Source organism: Schistocerca nitens, chromosome 4 (genome assembly GCF_023898315.1).
Source record: "Schistocerca nitens isolate TAMUIC-IGC-003100 chromosome 4, iqSchNite1.1, whole genome shotgun sequence".
In the NCBI taxonomy this organism is placed as follows: Eukaryota; Metazoa; Arthropoda; class Insecta; order Orthoptera; family Acrididae; genus Schistocerca; species Schistocerca nitens.
Window position 1 is genome coordinate 161,005,762 of NC_064617.1, and position 24,693 is coordinate 161,030,454.

Genomic DNA, 24,693 nt, shown 5'->3' on the forward strand with positions numbered 1-24,693 from the left:
AAGTGTCAGTACAATGCTAGAAAGTACGACCCTAAATAATTCCCCTCCTGGCCCTGACATGGGAAGAAAGCCAGGCTATGGATGGCAGCGAACCTTACCCACACTGGTACCTTGTACGTACGAGAACTAATGGGGACTTATTTGTTTCGATGATGCCAAGGTTTTTTGTAGAACATTTAGAGAACAAGTGGTGGAGGACTTGTCCAAAGTATGGCCAGGGTCAGTCTTGAAAAAGCAGCATCCTCTACCCAGTCACGGGCATTACTCGCTTGTGACAAACAGGGGGATGTTTCCCTTACCATCTCGCCCAATAAGAGCTTAAATATGGACCAGGGTATTATATTCCACAGGCATCTTCTTTTGCAGTCTGGTGAAGAGCTGCCCTCCGACTTAGGGCGACGAGGCGTTCATTTGGTCTGGCGCATCCATCGGGGTCTGAGGATAATCAGGTTGCCACCAGTGCCTTCATCTTGGCCTTCGAAAGGTCAAGGTGATGGTCTACTGCTAAGATGTAAAGCGATATATCCCTCCCCCTATGCAGTGCTGGAAGTTCAGCCAAATGTCTACCTGCTGTATTTCCCGTATCACATGTCGAGATTGTGAATGTCCATCGCATCCCAATACTACACATGCCCCGCCACCCATCTGTGTCAACTGCAGAGAGCGTCTTACCCCTTGCTCGCCAGACTACAGGAAAAATCATGGAATACAAGATCCTCGACCGACCGACCTCCACTGAGGCTGAGAGGATATTTGAGCGTCTACATACTGTGGCTATGACCTCCTCTTACGCCACCACTAGTCGTAGACTCATCTGTTCTACAAATTCCGGTCTGCTGTCTGAGCTTTACTTCCGCCCCTTTTCTGGTGAAGGGCACTTCCCTCCCTCTTGCTCCCATACAACCTACCTCAGGAGTACTGCCCCCAACCACTGGGGACACCAGTTTCCACTTCTCAGCTGGAAAACCTTAAGTCTTCTTCAGCATATCTCGTTAGGAATGGGTCCGTTGGGTCACTCACTTCCCAAGTTTCTGCTAGTGGAAAAGATGTGTCCCACCAGTGGCTGAAGCGCCCAAAATTAGCTGGTTGTAGTGCTCCATGATCATCCTTAGTCCCTGAATCAGGCAAGCCCTCTCAGCTAGAGAAACCTAAGGAGCAGCGAGAGAAATCCCACAAGAAGACCCTCAAGACCACGGGACTTCCTGTGGCACCTACACCACCGTTACCTACGAGCTTTCCTTCTGAGGATGGGGTGGAGATTCTGGCGTCTGTTGAGGACCTAGATCTCGCCGAACCCACAGACACCATGGATGCAGACTGCTCAGGACATAAATCAGTTGCAGCAGGTGATCACGAGGCGTAAACTGCTTCATTTAATGTTCCATGCTCTCCCAGCCTAACGATCACGTCATCCTCCAGTGGAGTCGCAGCGTTTTATTGCACCGCCTAGCTGAGCTAAGGCAACTGTTAAGCTATACACCTGCTTTCTGCATTGCCCTCCAGGAAACCTGGTCCCCATCAATGCAGAACCCTGCCCTCTGCAGCTATAAGGAATATTACAGGAACTAGCGATTGCAATCGAGTGTCTGGTGGAGTTTGCATCTATGTCCAGAACTCAGTATGCAGTGAACCTGTGCTACCCCACTCTTGAAGCTGTGACTGTCAGGAAATAACTGTCTGTATTGCATATCTTCCTCCAGATGGAGCAGTATCCCTGAACGTTATGGCTGCACTGACTGATCAACTCCCTAAACCATTTCTACTTTTGTGAGATTTTAAGGCTCATAACCCCTAGTGGGGTGGCACCGTGCTTACTGGCTGAGGCAGAGGTGTCGAAAATTTGCTGTCACAACCCGACCTGTACCTAATACATAAAGGTGCCCCCACACATTTCAGTGTAGCACATGGCACATATACGGCCAGTGATCTCTCAGTGTGCGGTCCTGGCCTTATCCACCGGAGACCACATGACGACCTGTGTGGTAGTGACCACTTCCCCATCTTCCTGTGACAGCTCTGACGTCAAGCCCATTGATGCCTGCCCAGAAGGGCTTCAAACGAGACGGACAGGGAAACTTTCATCTCTGCTGTGATCATTGAATCTCCCGCACACGGTAACATCGATGTGATGGTTTTAGCAGGTGACTACAACTATCGTCTCTGCGACAGAAAACTCGATCCCACGCTCATTAGGGTGCCCATGGCAGAAGGCAGTCTCTTGGTGGTCGCCGAAAGTCGCTGAATCAATTAAGGAGCGTTAGCGATCTCTACGGCGACATAAACGGCACCTGCCCTGGAGGACCTCACAGCTTTTAAGCGGTTCTGTGCCCGCGTTTGTCATCTTATCAAACGACGGAAGCAGGAGTGTTGGGAGAGATACATCTCTACCATTTGGTGCCACATGTCCCTTCCCAAGTCTGGGGAAAGATGAAGCGCGTTTTCGGGTACCAGACCCCCAACAGGCGTTCTCGAGCATTCCCCCCCCCCCAGGCTTTCACACTCTCAAACGGTGACAGAATGGAAAGTAATTTCGTTCACTACATGCCACAGTGAATCCTATAACGTCCCATTCACAGAGTGAGAGCTCCTCAGTGCCCTGGCACATGGCCCCAACACAGCTCCTGGACCAGATCGGATACACAGTCAGATGATTAAACATATCTCATCTGACTACAAGTGACATCTCATCATCTTCTACCTAATGTGCAATCGCTGCTTTCCATCGCAATGGCGGGACAGCACCATCATTCCAGTGCTCAAACCCGGTAAAAACCCACTTGATGTGGATACCTATCGGCCCATAAGACTCACCAAAGTTCTTTGTAAGCTGCTGGAACTAATGGTGTGTCAGCAGCTGGGTTGCGTCCTGGAGTCAAGTGGCCTACTGGCTCCATTGCATGGCGGGTTCTGCCAAGGTCGCTCCACCACTGATAATCTTGTGTCCCTCGAGTCAACCATCCTCACAGACTTTTCCAGCCACCAACACTTGGTTGGCTCTTTTTTGATTTACGAAAAGCCAATGACACCACCTGGCGACATCATATCCTTGCCACATTATACAAGTAGGGTCTCCAAGGCCCGCTCCCAGTTTTTATCCATTATATTCTATAGCTTCGCACTTTCCAGGTCCAAACTGATGCCTCCCAAAACTCCATCCATGCCCAGCAGAATGCAGACCAGCAGGTCTAAGTATTGAGTGTCTCTCTATTTTTAGTGGCCATTAGCGGTCTAGTGGCAGCTGTAGGGCCATCCGACTCGCCTTCTCTGTATGCGGATGACTTCTGCATTTATTACGGCTTCTCCAGTACTGCTGTGCTGAGCATCGCCTACAGGGAACCATTCAAAAGTTGGAGTCATGTACTCTATTCCAGGGCTTCCAGTTTTCAGCCGCGAAGTCTGATGGCGCCGTACCATTCATCTGGAACCAGAACTTTATCTTACTGACAATCAACTCACTGAAGTGGAAGCATATCGATTCTGAGGACTGTATTATGATGCTAAGCTGTGCAGCCTTAGCAGCTATGCGGTGGTCAAGAATGTGTAACAGGTCAGTTAATATTAAAATACAGCTGTTACATCCTATTGGCTAGTGAATATTACGTTTGGCGACGATGACGTCATTCCATTGACTCACTCAAGGTATGGACTGGTTATCAGATAACTTTTTCACCATATGATACAATTATTACTGTCAGGATCAAAGTTTTTAAAGAGTGATAAATCACGTCTGCTTGTGATATATGAAAATGTAGCTCGTCCGTTTTTGGCAGACGTGTGACACTCGCACGTTTCATTCGGGCTGTCAGCATTCACTATTAGAAAACTGCTTAACTATTTTTAAAACCACTTTCAATGTCTTAATGCACCCAACATCGTATTACCTTGCCAATGAGAAAATAAATCTATTCAGTTATTGCCACACACATCACAACAGAGCCAAACAATAATCAGAGCTTCCCCGCATATACGACTGTCAATATGGTCTGCAGCACTGCAACAGATTCACACTATTTGAATCAGCATGCTGCCACATTCACACAATGTTCATGGCAATAGTTAAGTCCATACAGTATCCTAAACGTAAGTAGGGGGCTATATTGGGCATACCTTTCCCTTGCACATTACACGGGGCCACCACTGTCTCTGTGCTCACTCGAACTCTCACACGCACATTCCGTTAGACTCTCCGACTATCGATTTATCACTTGCTCTCTCCACCTCCTACGACAGTTCCATTTTAATCAGTCATTTACTGAAGTATCAATAGAGATTGACATAAAATGAAACGTGTTAATAATATTTATACCCTATAATGTAATAAAAGTGATGAGTATTTACACATTTTACTATGGAATGTACATGTGATATTACAATAATTTTCACAATATTCTCGTATTTTAGTTATACAAATACAAAAGAAGAGATTGAGTAATACCACTCAGAATTGGTTATGTCTTCACAATATGGAGATGAGACAGCAATATCGTCTCTAGTTTGTATTCATCGATGACACTACATTCAATTTATGTGGAAAAGTGAACCGCCACAACGTTAGGATGTAAGTAACTCTGCAGCCAAGTCCATTATTCGTCCACGACTAAAATTTACGTGTTTTCCGCCATTTCCCGGGAAAATAATAATTATTAGTTCCTTGTTATAGAAGCCACAGTTACAAGTATCATGCACCTCGATTACGTTGAAACTTGTGGCTTTGTTTCACAGTTTCAAGAACATGTCAAAAATTTCATTTGGCAGCAGGACGATCAACTCTTCATCTTCTGTTCGTTACCTCGACATGTAAACATGAACCGTTCATGCTGCCTATAGCTATTGATTCTCATGATAGTAAGCCTTCTGCAGAACTGTTCACGGTAACTCACCCAGATTTAAGTGTCAGGAAATCGTTTCTGAAAGTATTTGTATGGAGTGTAGCCATGTATGGAAGTGAAACATGGACGATAACCAGTTTGGACAAGAAGAGAATAGAAGCTTTCGAAATGTGGTGCTACAGAAGAATGCTGAAGATAAGGTGGGTAGATCACGTAACTAATGAGGAGGTATTGAATAGGATTGGGGAGAAGAGACGTTTGTGGCACAACTTGACTAGAAGAAGGGATCGGTTGGTAGGACATGTTTTGAGGCATCAAGGGATCACAAATTTAGCATTGGAGGGCAGCGTGGAGGGTAAAAATCGTAGAGGGAGACCAAGAGATCAATACACAAAGCAGATTCAGAAGGATGTAGGTTGCAGTAGGTACTGGGAGATGAAGAAGCTTGCACGGGATAGAGTAGCATGGAGAGCTGCATCAAACCAGTCTCAGGACTGAGGACCACAACTACAACAACAATCAGTATTCACCGTTGTCCCTCAGTACCATTTTGTGCTCCTGATGATATTATTGTCTATGTGTCTTAGGAGAAACAATTTAAATTTCACTTCAGTGAATCCTACCACGACCAGATTGTGTCCTTTTATTCACCTCTGCAGATCTCCCTTTTTCCACCAGCTATCGGAAATCTGACATCCGACGTCCCAGATCCTACAATGTCATCCTTAAGAGGAATTATCAATCTTTTTGTCATGTTCACTTCGCTCTTGGCAGTATCCTCAGGCAGATCTGAATGGCTGACGAGTACGAAACATTTGCCATTTGAGTAATCAGAATGAGACTTTTTTAATTACTGGCAACATTTCATACGGACACAATTATTAGTTCTCAGTCCAGCAGCTTTCATTACCTCCTGCATCCTCATACCGTCGATCATTGCTGATTCTTCCGCATTTTGGTGGCAGTTTCCAATCCCAAAGGCCAAAGACTGCCCCCAACCATTGCCCGCTCGTGCGCCCTCTTTGCCAAATCCGTGGGTAGGATGCGGCTCACTTCTTACACGGGAAGTCTTCTCCAGTAATTAGTGGCGATTTCTGTTCAAATAATAAGTATTGGCTGGGACCACATAAATTTTGGTTATTAATCGAAGTCGTACACTTCTCAGCTCTGTAACCAGCCTATAATATAACACAGTCCCGTACTCCTGATTTTCCTAGTTCTTCTTTTACGTCATGTCTAAAAAAACTATAACAATAATATGTTTGAATATGCGAAGTAACGTAATTTAGAAATTAAAAAATAGAATAATTGTCTAATGTTACAATAGGCGATATTCTCGTCTTGGGATATTCAACAACTGTTTTGATATTTAACGTATTCTCATTTATTATTCCGTCTCAGTTGCACATTTTTATATCACTCTGGATTATCTTTAGAGCCAATTAGTTGCGTAAGCAACTCGTTTTGTCTACTCAGAAGCACACATCAGAATACTGACATTACTCTGATACGTTGTTCTGAGAAGAGACGACGGGTTGCTGACTCAGATACTTAGATCTAAAGATAATTCAGAATGATCGAAACATGTACTTCAACTAATGTAGGTAGCTGCGTCAGCAACCCATCTTGTATACTGAGAACCACACATCAGAGTACTGACATTAAACAGATATGTTGCTCTACGTAGAGAAGACGGGTTGCTGTTACAACTAATTAGATCTAAAGATGATCTAGAGTGATCGGATTAACAACGTGCAACTGAGACGGAACGATAACTGATAATTATCTTAAATGATCGAAATATTATGTTCCTCAGTTGAGAAATTTTGGCCTTTCACTACGTACATTCATAAACCAGAATTTGGCACAAGAAAGACATTATTAGACAGTCTGGTCCTCCTATTCTTCAAGAGAGAGAAAAAATTACTTTCGTCTTGTTTCAAATGTTTTCAGAAAGGATACGTACACATTAGCATGGAGGTTCCTGCACCAATTTAGTGCTAATTTTACACCAAAGTCTAGGATTTATCACATGGCCTTTATTTTATAGAGAAAACATTACGGAAAGCGTATCACGTATTTATCTCTATTTCTGTCTCACATCGGTCATATATTGGGCTGAATGTTACTATTTTTCGATACGGTGTGGGCTAACATCGATAACCGGTTACGGCATGCATAAAATGTAATCCGGAAAATTTGCATTCTGAGTGACAGCTGGAAATAACCTCAGCGTGTGTAGGAGCCGAGGCTGGAGCGCATTTATCTGCAATGCTGATCTGCAACGCTGCATTGCAGCAGTGACGATTTGTGTTTTAAAACTTGCGGTGAACGCATTGGCAGTCCCCTCGCCCCGCGTTAACGAATCCTTTCCGACGGCAGGCTGTCGTAGTTCATCATAGAAATTCGTTGTATCGATAACGGATAGCTTCTCTATGCTGTCGATAGCAAACAGCGAATGTGGCGTAAGTACGACAGGCTGTGTCGTTCACGGACAATTTGGAACAAATAACAACGTGAAAGTATGATGAATGACGCCTGATGTTGTACGTGAGGCGCTGATGAAAGTGCTTCGATAAACAGCGCATTAATGACAAAAGAACATTATTAACGCTGCAAAATCTCGGGCTTTCTAGACTAGAACTTGATCATAAGAGGTGAGGGAACAGAGGTTCATTTGAAGATTCCAGTAGAATTATCTGCAATATGAAACTGAAGAAGAAAACTATGGAACAAAGAACAATGATATTATAATATGGCTTATGCTCTCTGTCACGCCATGGACAATTGCAATATAATTTTTTGCAGTGCAAAAGTTCTTCTACTTGTGACATGATTTTCGCAGATTATTTTGTTCCAGTTTCGACGGTGTCTCTGTTAGATAGTCAATAATTAAATTGTAAATTTTTGTTCCTTTAGTGTTGCCAGTGGCTTTATAACTAGGTGTGTTGAAGGGATTTTTTAATCTGTGAAGCTAGTGAAAAACATGGAAAATACACGTGTATATCAGCACACAAGATTTCGTTTCATAAATATGTAATGTTGTCAGCCGTTTACAATGGGAAACGTTTACAAATATGGTATTTTTTGCAGTATAAATTTGTTATCGTCGATTCGCTTAAGACGAACTTGCGGTTAACGCGAATAGTATATTGGCCCCGGCAGGAATACTTTAGTTCTTATGGGAAATTTTATCGGTTAACTTGAATTACGCTTAAGGCGAATTACGAACTCTTCTTCAGTCCCTAGCGTAACTAAATTTCGTTGTAACACAATCTTCCGATTGAAATGTGGTTTCGCGGGATAGAGCGGATCATGTTATGGTTTGAGGGGGGCGTTATCAGTTACTGTTAGTGGCACAAAATACACAAACTTTAATTTTCCTAAAAACTACGTTATTACACATTGCCTTAAACGGATCAAATGAAAACAACACGGCTGAAGGCCCAGTTAATAAAACTTGCAATACCACCTGGGCTGAAGGCCAAAAACCACACCAAAAACAAGAACGGCTGATACACTGAACACAAGTTTTAAAAATTACTTTAAAGAATACACACGGCTGAAGGCCTTACTTAAAAAAGTATTTCACGTAAATACTCGGCTGAAGGCCAGACACAAGACACTGAACAAATCACGGCTTAGGGTCCGGATAACAAGAATTTCTGATGGAGCAAATAAAAAAAAATGCTTTCAAACAAATCAATTTTCAAAATTTTAATTTAAGACAGCTGAAGGCCTTATCTTAAAAATATTACACGTAATAGCTAGGCTGAAGGCCGCACATTGGACACTGAACAACTCAGGGTTTAAGGCTTGGATAACAAGAATTTCAGATAGAACAAACATTCAAAATTTAGTTTTTAAACAAATCAATCTTCAAATTTTAATTTAAGTCGTCTTAACGCCTTATTTTAAAATTCAAACCAACTGAATTAATAGACGACTGAAGGTTTCGCACAGTACATCAGACTAAAAAGAAAATCACAATCTGAAGTCAACAGAACAGTGGTGCTCAGAAGTGTTCCAGGGATCAGCCTGAGGAGGTAGCTCTAACGTAAGGTGAGGGAGAAAGGCAGCAAAGAGTAAGGTTAAATAATCACTTTGTAAGGTTTAGTGAATAATACATACTTTTGTTCTTTTTCTATTTATCAGAAAGCACATAGGTGTGAGGCTAGTGGCCACGGCATTCAAAGCTAACAAGGGAACCTCCCCATCGCACCCCCCTCAGATTTAGTTATAAATTGACACAGTGGATAGGCCTTGAAAAACTGGACACACATCAATCGAGAAAACAGGAAGAAGTTGTGTGGAACTATGAAAAAATAAACAAAATATACAAACTTAGTAGTCCAAGTGTAACATATCAAACATCTAGGACTATATGACACGAAGAGCGCCGTGGTCATAGTTCCGTTTCAGCCGCGCTCGCGAGTGGCCGCTGTTAACTGTTGCGCTGCACTTCCGTGTTTACATCGCTGTACTTGTGCTTCGCCGAGTGCTGTCCGTCCGTTAATCTCCGTGTTCGTTCCTGTTCCTTGTGATCTGATCGCTCTTTCTGGTCTTGCTGCTGCTACTTGGAATTTCGGTTGTTTAACCGAAATTTATTCGCTGGATTAACCATGGCTACAAACCTCAGGAAGAATACTCTGGTATTTGCTTTTGACAAAGAATCCCGTCCTGTTCAGCCGACATCCCTGGAAATAGATGACTGGATTACACAGGTAATTGGTCTAAATTCTGAAACCGTTCATACCTGGCAACTGGATCAGGAAAAATACTGTGTTTTTGTCAAGTTAATCAGTGCTTCGACTGTTGATAAAGTGTTACGAAAGTGGGGCTATGAAGTAGATTTTGTGCATAGAAATGGTTATAAAAGTAAGGTTTCCATCTATAGAGCGGACATTCATTACAAAACCGTTCGTGTCTTGAATCTCCCCATTGAAATTGAAAATGATAAGATTAAGGAAGCTCTTTTAAACTACGGAGACGTTAAATCAATTGCAAATGAAAGATGGTCGCCTCGCTTTAAACTGCAGTGTTTTAACGGGGTCCGCTGTGTAGAGATGGACGTTAAGACGAATATTCCGTCTCACATAACTGTTTGTGGGTATAAGGCACAAATTGTTTATACAGGTCAGGAAGCTACATGTCATATATGTAACGAAACCGGCCACTTCAGACAGGAATATCCGCGGCGAACTGTTGTGCTTAAAAGTAATTTGATACAGCGTCAGAAGCTTACCTTAAATGATCTGTTACCAAAGAATAGCCCGGAACAACTGGTTGACGATGTTAACGCAACGGGACAAGCTGATGTCTCCCTTCACGATAACAGTCAATTTCCCCCGTTAACAACAAAAGGAAACCCCGTTGCCACTACTCGTGAAACTGAAATGCAACCGAAAAAACGACCTCTGGACATAACTGATAGTTGTTCAGAGGACGAGCTGTCTTGTCCCTCTCCCTCACTTCGCAAGCAAAAACAGTGCGATGAGGAGGCAGAGGAACCTGAAGGCAAAATGCGAATGGAAACTAATGAACAGAAAGATAATACACATACGGTACCAGAAAATGAAAGGGGTGTAAGCAGCATTAATTTGCAAGAAACAACAGGTGCAGTAGCCGATTGCAAAGATCAGAATCTATCTGTTAATAAACAAATTCAGGGAGAGGATGCAAAACTGCAGTCTCCATTTGTTTCCCTCGATCAGAAAGTGAGTGAAATTAATAAAGAACGAGGAAGTGGTGGCCAAACTGAAATCACGGTCAATACCTCAGGGCAGGCGCCGGCAACCGAAATTGCTAAAGCGTCTGCTGCTGCTCCAGATAAGCCGCGAAGTAAAATACCGACGCAACCAAATGAGAATGTAGCTCGTAACCAAGGGAAGGGAAAATCCAGTAGGGGCGACCCAAGCCCAAAGAATGTTCAGTCCGAAACGGTCGTACACGAATCACTGGAGGAAAAATCAGAAAGTTTACCAGGAAATCAGTCTGCTTGCGGTACAAGAGAAAACATCAGAAGTAGAAAAAAACGAGACAGTAACTAATAAACTGATTGAAGTGTTATTCCATGTTCAGCCTTCCGAGAAAACTGTTACAGCTTAACTGAACCCCGAACCACAGTAAACTAAATTAGTTCAACAAAACAACTACATAGTGACAGCACAATGACGCAATCTTATTCTGTCACCACTATAAACATAAATAAAATCACGACCGGTTTGAAATTATCGGCCCTTAAGGAATTTTTGTACGAATCCGCGACTGATATTGCCCTGTTACAAGAAGTTCTAATTTCGGATTTGGTAATTCCCGGTTTTGTCAGTTACATAAATGTGTCTCCCGAAACAAGTGTTGGAACAGCTATTTTGGTAAGGGAAGGGATTACAGTAAGCGAGGTGGAACGACTGGAATCCGGAAGGGGAATAGGACTAAATATCTATGATGTGACTATCATCAACTTGTACGCCCCTTCAGGAAGTTCTCATCGAGCTGACAGGGCACGATTCTTCAAGGATGACTTGATATACTTGTTAAGGAAATCACCAAGACAGTTATTACTTGGAGGTGATTTTAATTGTGTTTTAAATCGAAAAGATCAGTTACCTAATTTTAATTTCTCAAGTGAACTAAAACAATTAGTTACTGGTTTAGAATTAAAGGATATATGGGAAATCAAATACCCCTCCACTGTTGAGTTCACTTATGTCACGGCAACATCACGTAGCAGGATTGATAGACTATATATTTCTAAAAATCTTGTAACTTCCGTGACAAAAGTAGAAACCATTCCTACGTACTTTTCAGACCATTCAAGTGTCTTAGCTTGCATAAATCTAACAAGACAGCCGGTTCGCCGATTCAAGAATCAGTGGAATTTGAACACTTCCTTGTTAGTTAATCATGATTTAGAAGATCTGATTAAAGAAACATGGGCAATATGCCTGCGAGCCCGTAGTAGATATGCCACTGCTATTGACTGGTGGGTTAAAATGGCAAAGCCAAAGTTGAGGAAAGTTCTTATTCAATACAGTGCACAGAGCGCAAGGGAAATGAAATGCACTATAGAGTATTACTATTCCGTTTTGAGAGATCTATATGATCAAGTCTCAGCAGGTTCCTCACTTCGGATAGCAGACATAAAAAAAGTCAAAGCCAAGTTACTTAATATCAAGAGAAGTCAAATGGAAGGGTTGAAAATAAAATCGAAGGCAAATTCGGTGTCAGCAGATGAAACTACTTCCCTATATCATTTAGTGAAGCATACGAAAAACGGGAGAAGGACTTTTATTGAAGAAATTCGAACAAAACACGGCACGATTCTCAGAACCCAGCAGGATATCATGGACGAGATTTATCGCTATTATTGCGACCTATATTCTGTACATCAAAGTAGTGATGCTTCCTTGGAAGAATTCCTTGACATCCTAGCCCCACAGCTGACAGAAGACGACAACGAAAATTTTCTCGAGGTTGTCAGTGAAGAAGCCGTGTATGAGACTCTGTGCGCCTCGCCACCAAAAAAATCCCCAGGACCGGATGGTCTGCCAGCGGAGTTTTACATCCGTTACTGGCCAATAGTAGGTGCGAAAATCACGGACATTGTAAATGAGGTTATTCAGGGTAAAATGATTCCGGCTGAGTTTAAGGAGAGTAAAATTGTTCTGGTGCCAAAAAATAATGGAAACAAAGATTTAAATAATTTTCGTCCAATTTCACTGCTGAATTCTGATTATAAATTAATAGCTAGAGTAATAAACAAGAGAATTTCATGCCTTACAGATAAAATTATTAGTCAACATCAGAACTGTGCGCAAGGCAGAACCATTTTTCAAAATCTAGCGGAATTCAGGGATATCATTGCAATAACTTCTGTAACAAACATAAAGTGTGCTTTATTGTTTTTAGATTTTTATAAGGCGTTCGATGTAGTAAACCATGAATATCTTCTACGGACATTGAAGAAAATAGGTTTCAACGATAGGGTTATACAGTTGATTAAGAACATAGCAACTGGAATAAATGCTAAAATAGCGGTGAATTGTCAACAATCCAGGCCGATGCAAATACAACGAGGTGTTCCTCAAGGAAGTCCTCTGTCCATGTCGCTCTTCGCAATTTCGCTAGAACCTTTCCTCCGACATGTCCATGCTACATTAAAAGGCTTAACATTATCAGGAAACAAAACAGTTATAAGAGCCTATGCTGACGATATAGGGGTCATTATAAGGAATAATGACGAGGTAACCACGCTAGCAACAGTGATTGATTCGTACTGTAGAGCATCTGGAGCCAATGCAAACGGAAAAAAAAGTAAGATGTTAAATCTCAGAGGTTTTGATAATATCAACGTCGAGTGGGCAAAATTAGTCCGACAACATAAAACACTTGGGATCACCCTGACAGCGTGCCCTATGAAAATGACGGCTTTAAATTGGAAAGTTGCAGCAGATAAAGTGCAAGGAGCCATTGTAGAGAATTTAACTCGATATATGAACCAAGTTCAAAGAACACAGTATATCAACTCATGCATCCTTGCTAAGGCTTATTATACTGCCCAGCTGTTTCCAATACCGAGAATGATAGCGAGAAGAATAATGTCCAAAATCACAAAATTTTTGTGGAGAGGTGAAGTGTTCAGAGTACCTGCTAAAGTAGCCACTTTGGATCCTAAAAATGGTGGACTAGGATTAACTGATATAACGGATAAAGCCTCTGCTCTTTTTATCAAAAGGCAAGTTAATTTAATAAGAGACTCGCGAGAAAGCATCACCAGCCAACTTTTCGAGATCATTAAACCTCCAAGCCTGCTTCCCCCGATTGACGTGCAGAATATCAACAGTCGCTTACAGCACGTGAGGATTTTCTATGTTGAGTTTAGTTATGTCAGTGTCGAACTCAGGCAGTCCCGACACTTAACATCGAGAGCCATAATGCGGGAACGAAAGAAAAGCGAAGAAAGAAACAAAATAGAACGACAGTTTCCAAACATTGAGTGGACTGAGATTTGGAAAAACATTAGTTCAAATGTGCTCACGTCTAATATAAAAACATCATGGTACAAGACAGTTAACAACATAGTTAGCACCAATGAAAGACTGCACGCAATCGGACTCTGTGAAACAAATTTATGTCAACAATGCCATCTAGTTGACACAGTAATTCATCGATATACTTGCAGTGGTCACATGAATAGTTGGAAGTGGATCCGGGAGCAAATAGCTCTGATTACAAGAACATCCCCTGAGTATATATCGCTGTCATTGATACACAGGCCTGAAGCACGCTATTTCCCAGAAGCAAAAAATAACGCTGTGTACTGGTTGCTGGGAAATTTCGTTAACTACGTCCTTAACAAATTAGGATCCGATAGCATCATAGAGTTCAAGGTACACATGCTGTGTGAGTTCCACAAAATTAGAAGCTATTCGAATCACAAGAAAAAGTTCGGTAATATGCTAAAAATTGTATTTGAAAGAATGGGCATTGGTTAATATAAAAAAGAAGACTGTGTTGACAGTGATGTATTGTAGTTACCCTAAGGATACTGTTTAAGATTTTACAGTATAATTATGATGTGTGCTTTTTCTACTTCAGAGAGTAGTTTTTTGAAATTTATAAGCTAATGTACAGAACTTATGTGCCATTGATATTGTGTGTCTAATAGTGCCAAACACAAAACATGAAAGGTGCATTATTGGCTTATACTAGAAATTTGGAAATAGACAGTTTTTTATAGAAAAACCATAAGATTCTATCCGATAAATGTAATATTCAATGGCTGGCACATTGCCCTGTTCATTTTTGCAGTGAAAGACTGATTATATAGATCTGATCACTTCAAATACTTAGATCCAATTCCGCCATTCTCAAGTATTTATGTTTAATTTAATTCTTTCTGGTGATTTAGTCAGTAACACAATCTTCTGTTGTCTTTCCTTAATGTCAGCGCAATTGAAATGATCAAACCGCTTTGTTTAAATAACTTCATGTATGTATAACTTAGTATGTATTTGCAATGTGTAACATTGTTTTTTTTAATAAAGGTTTTATTAAAAAAAAAAAAAAAGTGGTCCCGTTGTTAGAGTGAGCAACTGCGGAACGAGAGGTCCTTGGTTCGAGTCCTCCCTCGAGCAAAAATTTTACTTACTTTATTTTCGCAAAGTTACGATCTGACCGTTCATTCATTGACGTCTCTGTTCACTGTAATAAGTTTAGTGTCTGTGTTTTGCGACCGCACCACAAAACCGTGCGATTAGTAGACGAAAGGACGTGCCTCTCCAATAGGAACCGAAAACATTTGATCGCAAATTCATAGGTCAACCGATTCCTCCACAGGAAAACACGTCTGAAATATTCTATACGACACTGGTGACGGTATGTGCGTCACATTACAGGAATATGTTGTCGACCCACCTAACTTGCACACTTGGCGAATAGGTAAAAAGATTCTTCTACCTTGCCCGATTTAGGTTTTCTTGTGGATGTGATAATCACTCCCAAAAAAGTGATGAAAACATTGAGTTTGTCGCATAAACGGCAACAAATGAATGCAACAGTTTCACAGTCGCACAGTTTTCCCTGTGCTCTGTCAAAACAAACGTTTTTAACGTTTTCAAGTTTTTCCGTGTGTAGACCGTCAAATCCTGCATGTGTCCAAGCAAATCTGAACATGTCCTGGAATTTTGGAGAGCAAAGTTGATCATGTCTGAGTGCATGAACTTTGATAATTGTCTGAAAATAAAAAATTAAAACTTTTCGCTCGAGGGAGGGTTGCACCAGGGACCTTCCGTTCCGTAGCTGCTCACGGTAACCACAGGACCACGGTGCTTCTCTGCGAACAGGTACCTTAATGTGACATATCTTGCACACGGACTACTCAGTTTGTATATTTTGCTTATTTTTTTCATAGTTCCATACAACGTCTTCCTGTTTTCTCGATTGATCTGTGTTCAGTTTTTCATGGCCTATCCCTGTGCCAACTTATAACTAAATCTGAGGGGGGTGCGATGGGGAGGTTCCCTTGTAAGAATGAAATTATATTGAATTTATGTAAAAGAATTTAATAGTGGATATTATTGTTATTTTATTTAGAACGTGTAAGTGGTCAAGTTTTGATTACTTAAATATATTAAAATGTAAAATAATGTAGAACAAGTTGCAGCCATCAGATGGTCGGCTTCAGGGAAGTTCAAATTGAGACGCGAAAGCAGACAGTCGGTCTTTAGGCAGCCATGAAGTGAAACTATTTAGAAAATTTCGCGTTGTGTGGTATCTAGCGACTTTTAGTCTCTGAACGGTGAGCAGCCATGCGCCTGGTGTGAACTCCAACTTTTCGTGATGTTAACGAGGTGGGTTATTAGACTTGCACTTTGTGATGAGATTCTGAATAATCGAACTCTGTCAAATTGATATGCCCTATAGTGTAATAGTAATTCGAAATACGACCAGTTTCGCCATTAGTTTGTTTTCTGAATAAACTTTATTCTAAAAAAAATGGCAACTGCGAGGCCTACATTATTTATGAGTCGTTAATTTCGTTCTCGATATCATTATTACTCTTACTACTTGTTATATTACTTTGTATTTCGCTAACTTTCCATCAGTCAGACAATTTAATCAAAGGGTCATAAGTGTCTGATTTAGGGCGTGTAATGCGAGACGTGCGGTACAATTCCTAGACGAGTTCGAGATAAAACATTTAGACGAATAGGAACCGCATATGAGCCCGAACATCTATGGGCTGATAGCTCACAATTGGGGGCTCATTCTCGATAGGAATTTGGAAAGTGTTAGTTGAGGGATAAGAATCTTACAACGTAATGAAGCAAGATTGGATCTTGGAAAGTGTTTGTTGCGGAATATGAACTTAGGAAGATTTAGAAATGGATTTGTATACTACAGAGCGTTTCCGAATGTATTATCTGAACTTCGAAAGGCAGGACTTCTCGCAAAGTTAAATGTGAGATCGGTTCAGGACTGAATATTAGGTTTCTTTAATAGCTGTGAAATTACAATTTTAATTCTCACAGTTAAAGACATTCTGTTACCTAGGTCCCGTTTATCAGTGGATTGGGGTGATAGAAAAGTAACGTGGTGATCCATTACGCAGTGGTGGTTGCACTACCACACCAGAGGCTACGAGATCTTCAGCGTCGGCTTGACCTGCAACACCGGCAGCAATACCATTGCAAAAGGATGCAACACGACAAAGCTACTGGCCATTAACATTGCTACACCAAGAAGAAATGCAGATGATAAACGGGTATTCATTGGAAAAATGTATTATACTAGAACTGACATGTGATTACATTTTCACCCAGTTTGGGTGCATAGATCCTGAGAAATCACTACACCGAACCACCACCTGTGGCCCTAATTACGGCCTTGATTCGCCTGGGCATTGAGTCAACCAGACATTGGACTGCCGGTACAGGTACAGCTGCCCATGCAGCTTCAACACGATACCACAGTTCATCAAGAGTAGTGACTGGCGTATTGTGACGAGCCAGTTGCTCGGCCACCATTGACCAGACTCTTTCATTAAGGGAGATATCTGGAGAATGTACTTGCCAGGGCAGCAGTCGAAAATTTTCTGTATGCAGAAAGGCCCGTACAGCACCTGCAACATGCGGTCGTGCATTATCCTGCTGAAATGTACGGTTTCGAAGGGATCGAATGAAGGGTAGAGCCACGGGTCGTAACACATCTGAAATGTAACGTCCAGTGTTCACATTTCCGTCAATGCGAACAAGAGGTGACCGAGACGTGTAACCAATGGCAGCCCATACCATCACGCCGGGTGATACGTCAGTATGGCGATGACGAATACACGTTTCCAATGTGCGTTCACCGCGATCTCGCCAAACACGTATGCGATCATCATGATGCTGTAAACAGAACCTGGATTCATGCGAAAAAATTACATTTTGTCATTCGTGCACCCAGGTTCGTCGTTGAGTACACCATCGCAGGCGCTCCTGTCTGTGATGCAGCGTCGAGGGAAACCGCAGCCATGGTCTCCGAGCTGATAGTCCATGCTGCTGCAAACGTCGTCGAACTGCTCGTGCAGATGGTTGTTGTCTTGCAAACGTCCCTATCTGTTGACTCAGACATCGAGACGTGGCTGCACGATCCGTTACAGCCTGTCATCTAGACTGCTAGTGATACCCGGCCGTTGGGATCCCGCATGACTTTCCATATGACCTTCCTGAACCCACCGATTCCATAATCTGCTGGATCTCGACCAACGCGAGCAGCAATGTCGCGATACGATAAACCGCAATCGCGATAGGCTACAATCCGACCTTTATCAAAGTCGGAAACGTGATGGTACGCATTTGTCCTTACACGAGGCATCACAACAACTTTTCACCAGGCAACGCCGGTCAACTGCTGTTTGTGTATGAGAAATCGGTTGGAAACATTCCTCATGTCAGCACGTTGTAGATGTCGCCACCGGCGCCAACCTTGTGTGAATGCTGTGAAAAGCTAATCATTTGCACATCACAGCATCTCCTTCCTGTCGATTAAATTTCGCGTTGTAGCATGTCATCTTCGTGGTGTAGCAAATTTAATGACCAGTAGCCTAAGTACCTGCGCTGATAGCGAAATTATGTATGATTCTGTAGTTCAATCGCCAACAACAGTCGTCGCTACTATTAAGCATTCGGCCAGTTTGTGTGGGTCAGAAAATACTGTTGAACTGTTTAGCCCTAAGCCGGAGCTGGAGAGCGTGATCGGCGGTGAATTTAGTAGAGCAAATGGTCCGAAATCTGTCTAAAAAGATGAATGTGGGGAAGACATGATGTCGAAATTAAAGCAAATGGTAAGACTACTTGGATCGTAAATTAAATCTGTTAAAACCGATATGGGCGACGTAAATTTAAAAAATGATTCGGTTCTTTTGGAAATAGCTTTGGTAGTAGAAGACGAATTAGGTAAAATTGCTAGTGGAATTGAGGAATTGATAGACGGAAAATTAAAATCCATTCGGGGTGAAATGGACAAAATTTCTGACAAAGTTGGGATACTTGACTGTAAGGTAGTTCAAGCGGAGAAAAATTTCAGTGATAAGGTGGAGAAGTTGCAGGTAGATCTGGGAGGCAACGTAAGAAATTGTATGAGTAGGCAAGATGCTCTAATGGCTGAGACGACACAGACTATTAGAAACTTATCCGTTCGAACAGGTAAAGGGGAGAAAGAAGTAGATAAAATAGACGCACAAGTTAAAAATCAAATCAATGAAATAAAAAGCTAATTGAATTCTTTACCTGCACATCGAACCTCTACAGTGATCGATATTCCGTAGATGAACTCGGTAACGGTCAAATGTTTTGTAGACGACGGGAAATATCACCCAGTAAATTTGATAGCAGCGTGCAGGGATGGTTTTATAAGAGGAATGTCCGACGAGGAGAAGATAATATTCGTGAAAAGACATTTGGAAGGTTAGACGCAATCGTGGGAAAATATACACAGTGATACGTTCAATACCTATGAAATATTTGAAAGCAGTTTCCTGAACAAGTTCTTGAGTGAAGCGAAATAAGCGCGACTTCGAAATGAGATTCTGAACGGGTCAACATTTAAATACGGAAACGGGTCGATGCGAGAATTTTGTAAAGGTGACGGTGCCTTATTAATGCATGTGAAACGTCCATTGGTAGTGCTTACTGAAATTACGTCATTGAAAAGTGCACAGTCCTAAAGACTCAGTAGAAGAATTTTTGGATTTGTAGAAAAATTAGAACCGGCGTTGAAATTTAAGCCACCAAGTAGGTTGACAAATAGTTTTCGGAGTGGATATCATAACTACAGTGCGAGTGATTACTACAAAGACATTCGGGGAGTTATGAACGGAATGCAAACAGCAGTTTTGATAAGGGAAACAGTAAGGGGAACACAGACAATGATAAATTTCAAAGTGGTAATGGGAATGGTTACTTTCGTGACACGGACCGACACCAAGAACGTAGATTTGAAGGACCGGCACCTGGCGAAATGAATCAGCATAATGGGAGATCGGAAAACTAAGTTACGCCGCATCTCAGATCCGGAGATGACAAAATAAACTGGCGATGCATAGAACGAGAGTAGATGGAAATGTGATAAACGTTAATAAATCGGAAGGAAGGCGTCAGAACATTGAAATGAAACTTGTAACAGATGAGAATCAAATCGTATGTAAAAGGCGTAACCCTAAGATAATGAACGACGCGATAAATGCGATGACGATTTAGGGCTAAATGATTTGTTTTATGAATGTGAGCCAAAAGAGAGTGTGAATTTTAATACAATGAACTATTCTATGTGCAAAAAAGAGGCTGAGGTGGAGCTGAATTTGGTGGAGTTAGATGATACAGAAAGTTCTAAAGAGGTACTAACCAGCGGTAACGATTATAGTGAGGAAGGTGATGATGTTTCACGTGATACTGTGACGCCGAAAGTTGTCAAGGAGGTTAATGAGGGTGGCGCAGTATTAGCATCGTCGGCTGCTGATGAATTTGTGTGTGTATCGGCGGATATTGGTGAATTATTTTTGAAGGAAGGTAGTAATGATATTTTATGTGCTTAAGCTACGAAAGTTGCATCTGCTGATATTGATAGATCAGAGGAAGCAATCTGTACATATATTTCTACAAATGAAGGTGAACCCGAAACTGTGGATGGGTCTGTGGATCTTGAATGTTTGTTGGAGAATGATTATGGATCTGTGTTTGATGTGCAATCTGAAATTAATATGGCGAAGGAACCTATAGGAGAGGAAAAGGTATTATGCTCAAGTTTAAATCAAAAATCAATGGAATTTAATGGTACTGTTGATTCTGAAATTGTATGAAGCTATAGCTACAATTCATGTTATGTAACGGCTCTTATCTTGGTTATTGGTTATTTGTCGACGGAGGTAAATGATGTTTTATGTAGCGAGTTGTATGATGTATCAGCGGCTGTTGAGAGTACTATTTGTGAAGGTATTTGCAATGACGTGGATATAAAAGGTAATGCTTTATTTCATGATAATGATGTTGTAACTACTAATGTAGAAAATTTTAATGGAGAAGACAGTGAGTTTGATTCTAATGTAGTAAGTAATATTTGGACAGAATGGTATCTTAAGGAGGAATGTGATTTCACTGTAACTGATTGGTGATGGTAGAGTAGAACATCATGATCGTTATTGCTGCATCTGAGGACTCGAGAGATGTTTAAGGTATCGAGACGTCTAGAAGGGAGAAAAAATGAAATGGGGGTGAAAGAAGCATTTCATGAATTGTTTTGGTAAAAGTACGAAATTAAGGAGTGGATGGAACAGGATATGTGTACTCTAGAGATGGAAGAGAAGGGGAAAACAGCTTAAGAAATAAGTGTACCTGTATTTAGATTATATGATTATTCGGTGGGGTAATTTGCAATAGTTCATTTTATGATTTATTGTGGATTGTTTGTTGTTTGGTTGCATAGTACTATTTTGTGCACAAGGTAAGTGCAAATATAAAGAGATAATTTACACGCACATTTGGGTGCGAGGAAGTCAGAGAACCCAATTATTTGGAGAACGGTACCTAGTCAAAAATCAGAGCACAGTAAGTTAGGTTCTTGAGGGTATATAAGGGATCTATTTAAGTGTATGTATGTGTTAGACTTAAGTTTTGGTTGGTTTTATGTTTGTTGTAGTTTCAAAACTATAAGGTATAATAACTCCAATTTGGGTGCATTGAGGTCGGAGGAATTTGGAACATAAAAATTAATGATGCTTACCAAGGAAGACAAAACCATGTATATCTACTTGTCTGAGAATTTTTTTGGGGGATAATTTATTGTTGTATGGAGTAACGATCTGTGTACACAGGTTCACTGCACGGTATTAAATAAAGCAGAGATTTGTTCGTATTTGTTGTTAGATTTTAGTCTAAGGGAGTTATTTAAAGCCCGCATCTCTTGGGCGTGCGGTAGCGTTCTCGCTTCCCACGCCCGGGTTCCCGTGTTCGATTCCCGGCGGGGTCAGGGATTTTCTCTGCCTCGTGATGGCTGGGTGTTGTGTGCTGTCCTTAGGTTAGTTAGGTTTAAGTAGTTCTAAGTTCTAGGGGACTTATGACCACAGCAGTTGAGTCCCATAGTGCTCAAAGCCATTTGAACCATTTTTTAGTTATTTAAATTAAGAGAAAACATTAATTTGCCGATGAAGTGAACTAGGAATCTGTTACGAGATGTATGTCTCTCGTGGGACTTGAATTACATGTGAGAATCATAGAAGAATTTTCCAGCCTCTTGCAAACGCTGCAAATCAATTGTTTTTTGTGTACTTTATAGCTGTTTGAATCGATTCCACTGGGGAAAGCGTTCAGTGCAGATCCTGGGTGGTTTCGGAAAGTGTTTGTTTTTTAGTATCTAAACCCGATTCGAATTTCAACACTTTCGTTCCCTGAAATAGTTTGGCGATCGAATGCAAAGCCATATGGAACCTCGGCGGGGTTCTCGGCTCCGAATCTGTGGAGTACCGCTGGAGACTTCGTTCTGACAAACAGCTTCTGTGAAAGTGAGCGCACTGGTGCTGGTATTTCTACTGCATTGCAATAGACAGTCGATTTTGATAAATGTCTTCTTTTATTATGCGAACACGTAGTCTAGGGGTAGCGTCTTTGTTTCATAATCAAAACGTCTTCGGTCCCGGGTTCGCTACCCGCCACTGCCTAAATTTTGATAAATAATCAGCATTAGCGGCCGAAGACTTCCGGCATAAGAGGTCAGCCTCATTCTGCCAACGGCCTTGTCAAAGAGGGCGGAGGAGCGGATAGAGGTTGAGGGCACTCTCTTGTCCAAGGGGTGAGAAATTTCCCCTAAAGGCGGAAGAATCAGCAATGATCAACGACATGAGGATGCAGAAGGCAATGGAAACCACTGCATTAAAGACACGTATCCACAGGACATGTGGCCTGTAATTGAAAAGGTGTCATGATGATCTCTCCATTGGCAAAAGACTCCGAAATAGTCCCCCATTCGGATCTCCAGGAGCGGACTGCCAAGGGGGAGGTTGCCATGACAAAAAGATTGAATAATCAACGAAAAGATAACGTTCTACGAGTCGGGGCGTGGAATGTCAGAAGCTTGAACATGGTAGGGAAACTAGAAAATCTGAAAAGGGAAATGCAAAGGCTCAATCTAGATATAGTAGGGGTCAGCGAAGTGAAGTGGAAGGAAGACAAGGATTTCTGGTCAGATGAGTATCGGGTAATATCAACAGCAGCAGAAAATGGTATAACATGTGTAGGATTCGTTATGAATAGGAAGGTATGGGAGAGGGTGTGTTACTGTGAACACTTCAGTGACCGGGTTGTTCTAATCAGAATCGACAGCAGACCAACACCGACAACGATAGTTCAGGTATACATGCCGACGTCGCAAGCTGAAGATGAACAGATAGAGAAAGTGTATGAGGATACTGAAAGGGTAATGCAGTATGTAATGGGGGACGAAAATCTAATAGTCATGGGCGACTGGAATGCAGTTGTAGGGGAAGGAGTAGAAGAAAAGGTTACAGGAGAATATTGGCTTGGGACGAGGAATGAAAGAGGAGAAAGACTAATTGAGTTCTGTAACAAGTTTCAGCTAGTAATAGCGAATACCCTGTTCAAGAATCACAAGAGGAGGAGGTATACTTGGAAAAGGCCGGGAGATACGGGAAGATTTCAATTAGATTACATCATGGTCAGACAGAGATTCCGAAATCAGATACTGGATTGTAAGGCGTACCCAGGAGCAGATATAGACTCAGATCACAATATAGTAGTGATGAAGAGTAGGCTGAAGTTCAAGACATTAGTCAGGAAGAACCAATACGCAAAGAAGTGGGATACGGAAGTACTAAGGAATGACGAGATACGTTTTAAGTTCTCTAACGCTATAGATACAGCAATAAGGAATAGCGCAGTAGGCAGTACAGTTGAAGAGGAATGAACATCTCTAAATAAGGCCATCACAGAAGTTGGGAAGGAAAACATAGGTACAAAGAAGGTAGCTGCGAAGAAACCATGGGTAACAGAAGAAATACTTCAGTTGATTGATGAAAGGAGGAAGTACAAACACGTTCCTGGAAAATCAGGAATACAGAAATACAAGTCGCTGAGGAATGAAATAAATAGGAATTGCAGGGAAGCTAAGACGAAATGGCTGCAGGAAAAATGTGAAGACATCGAAAAAGATACGATTGTCGGAAAGACCGACTCAGCACACAGGAAAGTCAAAACAACCTTTGGTGCCATTAAAAGCAACGGTGGTCACATTAAGAGTGCAACGCGAATTCCACTGTTAAATGCAGCTGAGAGAGCAGATAGGTGGATAGAATACATTGAAAGCATCTAGGAGGGTTAAGATTTGTCTGATGTGATACAAGAAGAAACAGGAGTCGATTTAGAATAGATAGGGGATCCAGTATTAGAATCGGAATTTAAAAGAGCTTTGCAGGACTTACGGCCAAATAAGGCGGAAGGGATAGATAACATTCCATCAGAATTTCTAAAATCATTGGGGGAAGTGGCAACAAAACGACTATTCACGTTGGTGTGTATAACATATGAGTCTGGCGACATACCATCTGAGTTTCGGAAAAGCATCATCCACACAATTCCGAAGTCACAAGAGCTGACAAGTGCGAGAATTATCGCACAATCAATTTAACAGCTCATGCATCGAAGCTGCTTACAAGAATAATATACAGAAGAATGGATAAGAAAATTGAGAATGCGCTAGGTGACGATCAGTTTGGCTTTAGGAAAAGCAAAGGGACGAGAGAGGCAATTCTGACGTTACGGCTAATAATGGAAGCAAGCCTAAAGAAAAATCAAGACACTTTCATAGGATT